Genomic DNA, 3,784 nt, shown 5'->3' with positions numbered 1-3,784 from the left:
CAGAAGAGGAATGAAGATCTCAGTTGCTGGAAACCATGACTGTGGATGCATGATAGGAATCAAATTATCACATAATACTGATGATGCCACTTGTGGGAAATCTGATGATTTTTACCTGGAGCTGAGGTTCACTTTTTATGGGATATGGGAGACAGGCTTGTGGTATGGAAAGTCTAAAAGAGTTTCTAGGCTCAGAGAACCTAATTCTCCGGATTCATGTCATTGTTTATAATGAAATTCTAAGACTTGTGGTGCCCAGATTTTCCAGGCAGCATTCTCTCTAATTATATTAATAGCTCCCTTGAGTCCTTGCAGGTTTTAGAAAGACAATGTTGAAAGAGAAAAATAGATTATAAAAACAAGTCCACTTCACTGGTGTTATAACTCAGGGACAGAGTTGCTATAGCTCAGGGATAGAGCATTTGACTACAGATCAAGAGGTCCCTGGTTCAAATCCAGGTGCCAATGAATATTCTTCTTGATTTAGAAAAATATGGATTGATTTTGATTTTTATCTTCTGTAGTTCATGACTTGTTCAGTAGTGTCCCTTGTGTGTATGCCAGATGGCAGACTAGGTTCTTTACATTAACTTCTTCCATCTCTCACCAAAATTTTAGAAGACACGTTATATCAATTTTGCACAAGGAGTCTGAGACTTGGAGATACTACAAAGCACAGGTTCAGGATTTGAACTCTGAACATAGTTCTCAAAGACTTTATTCTACTCTACATACTGTTTTCTTTCTGTTAAATTCTTTGCCACAAAACCCCACCTAGCAATGCTCCCAAGATGCTAGGACTGTCCATAGACTTTTAGAACATTTTGGCTGCAGGGCAAACCCAGTAACTTAATGGTGGCACCCACACTTTGCAATGTCCTGGGGACAGTCAGAGAATGTTGTCCTTTTCCACAAAACACTGCTGAGGATAAACATGAACTGGCCTAAAGTTTAGGAGATGGCACTCTTTCTTGCTCTAAAGCTTGTGGATTTTCTACTACCTTTCTGCCTCAAGTTCATTTCTTGCAGCAAGCACCCACCATGGGTGCTTACATTTCAGACCCAGGCTGGGGTCAGAGGTCATGCCTTAGTTGAGATTTAACTCCTGCCTACAGCACAGGAACTGCTGCATAGTAAAATCAGTTTGAATGGCATACACTAAGAACCTACTATGTGCCAAAATTATGCAAGATGTGAACCCAGAAGTGAATGAGACATAGCCTCTGGACTCAGTGTGCTCTCAGTTAGGAAGCAAACCTGTGAAACGTCACTTTCACTTTTCACTTTCATGCATTGGCGAAGGAAATGGCAACCCATTCTAGTGTTCTTGCCTGGAGAATCCCAGGGATGGGGGAGCCTGGTGGGCTGCCATCTATGGGGTCGCACAGAGTCGGACATGACAGAAGTGACTTAGCAGCAGTACTGAGCTGAGCCAGCTTCAATAACACAGAGGGGGCAGTAACTACCTTTGTCCAGAGGAAAGAGGATACAGGAGGCTTCCTAGAGAAGCTGATGGTAAGGCAGCACCTCAAGAAGGACAATATCTTATCAGAGGGAGGGTGGAGTAGAGGCAAGAGTATGGGGAGTGGCAGAGGCTAGAGCCAGATGGATGCAGTTGGAGGCAACTGGAGCACAACATGTGACATGGGGAGTGTCAGAAGAGGAGGCTTAAACTGTGCGAGCAGACAGGGATAACAATGTAGGAAATCTATGTTGTGCTAAGAGGTTTGAAATTTATCACGAAGGTCTTTAAACAGGAGTGGCCTAAATACACCTGGGTTTCAAACAACTCCCTTGGGAGCCATAGGGGATGGATTTGAGGAGTGGAGGCTGGGAAGCCATTTAAGAGGTGGTGTCACTGTGTTCAGGGGTGAGGATGGACGTAAGTGATGTCAAAGAAAAATTAACAGTACCCAGTGATTAACTGGAACTGAGGAAGAGAGCTTGAAAGAAGCCCAGAATTCTTTTAGATATTTTGGCTGAATGACTGAGTATACAGAGGTGTCACCAACTAAGACAGGGCAGAGGCTGATCAGATGGTTAAATAAGCAGACCCAGCACCCAGCTCTGAGCCCACACTGAAATCCTGGCCCCATCACCCCTCAGCTGTGTGGTCACTTTGTGCCTCAGTTTTCTCAATTGCAAATTCTGTATGATAACAATAATATTTGTTTTGTGGGATTTTAAAGTGATGATTCATTTGGAAGTTATGGTTAGAACTTTTAGTACCATTCTTGAGACAGAAAATCTTTAGTAAATACAGACTATTATTGTTATAACAAAGCAAAATAAGAGGAGATGCAGATTTGGGCAGAAAGATAAGTTTAGTTTGGGGCATACTGGGTTTGCAATATGAGGTTTCTGTAAAACCACAGATTGGAGAGATTGGGAAGGGCATCTGCAGCCCTCAGAGAAATGTGAGCTGGAGCTCTGGGAACTGTGAGCTCCTTAGCTTCAGAGCAGTCTCATCAGGGAGAATTTGCTGCATTGCCAGAGATTCCCTTGACCTTTCTTCTCATCCGGGAGACACATAAGATTTAAGATTGTCAGACTGAAACTCAACTAGAAATCAGTGGTGAAGTTTTGACTTTTTAACTGTTTTTCCCAGTTGTAAAATGGGACGGTTCACTTGAATGAGATTCCCTTGAAAATCTGATGAAATCATGCACCATATACAATACATGCATAATGTACAATATTTGCCTGTAATGCAGTGTTTAACACGAGCCTCTGAAGTCCAGTTGTGGATATCCAGTTAAGATCCCCTCCATGTCCATGATACTTAGAATACTCATCAATGTGCTCAGAGATTTATGGGCAGTAGCACACATATTTAAATACTGGCTATTAGATTGAGAATACAGCACTTTTCACACTGGAAAAAGCAAGAATTGGTGTGGCTTGAAGATAATCAGGAATAAAGTTAAATCTAGGAGGAATGTCAGCCATAAAGGCATTTAGGAGTATGATGTAACTCAGAAAAGTTGAATAAGTACTTGTAGGGGTCACACTATCACCAGGGGGTATAGCTCAGTGGAAGAGCATTTGACTGCAGATCAAGAGGTCCCTGGTTCAAATCCAGGTGCCCCCTATTCACTTTTTGCTGTTCCTGGCAGCTTTATTAAAAGGTTGGATCTAAGGTGAGGGAAGCAAGGTGCCTAAGGCTCAAAATTTAAGAAGGCAGTAAATGGAAGGCAGATTCATGGAGGCACCTTAGCTTATTAATTTCCTCACAGTAGAACTAAATGTTCATATAAACACACCCTGTCTGCACCAGAGACACACATGCACACTCAGAGACACATTCATACACACGCCCACACCCTATGTCCCCCAACTACACACGCACGCACACACACACACCAAAAGACTAAGGCACATACTGCAAACATTGCTCACAATGTCCTATATATTGTCCACAACTGTCCTATACATTGCTTCCTGTCTTATATATTCAAGTTTTATTACCAGAACTTCCTTTCTTTCCTCCTACAAACTGCTTATCTTTTAGTAATTATAGATTTATAGAAGAGTTGAAAGATAATATAGAGAGGCTCCTCATACCCTTTACTCAACATCCCCTAATGTTGATGGCTTATTTAACCATGGCACATTTCTCAAAATTATAAAATAAACATCAATGCAGCACTATCAACCAAACCATAGACTTCATCAATTTTTCCATCAGTGTCTTTTTTCTGTTCAAGCATTCAATCCAGGATTCCACATTGCATTTAGTTGTAAAGTCTTCTTAGTCTCTATCAATTGCCAATAGTTGATCAGC

At 41.7% G+C, this 3,784-nt stretch overlaps 1 non-coding gene across 1 annotated transcript; it reads left to right on the top strand.

Moving 5' to 3' along the window:
- The first annotated feature begins 3,019 nt into the window (after positions 1-3,019).
- On the top strand, positions 3,020-3,091 carry TRNAC-GCA (transfer RNA cysteine (anticodon GCA)). The gene has a single exon. It is a non-coding gene; the product is annotated as a tRNA-Cys (tRNA).
- The last annotated feature ends 693 nt before the right edge of the window (positions 3,092-3,784 follow it).

The sequence above is a fragment of the Ovis aries genome, unplaced genomic scaffold (genome assembly GCF_016772045.2).
Source record: "Ovis aries strain OAR_USU_Benz2616 breed Rambouillet unplaced genomic scaffold, ARS-UI_Ramb_v3.0 scaffold_384, whole genome shotgun sequence".
NCBI lineage: Eukaryota > Metazoa > Chordata > Mammalia > Artiodactyla > Bovidae > Ovis > Ovis aries.
The sequence above is the reverse complement of the archived record's forward strand: the minus strand, read 5'-3'. Positions and strand labels throughout refer to the sequence as shown.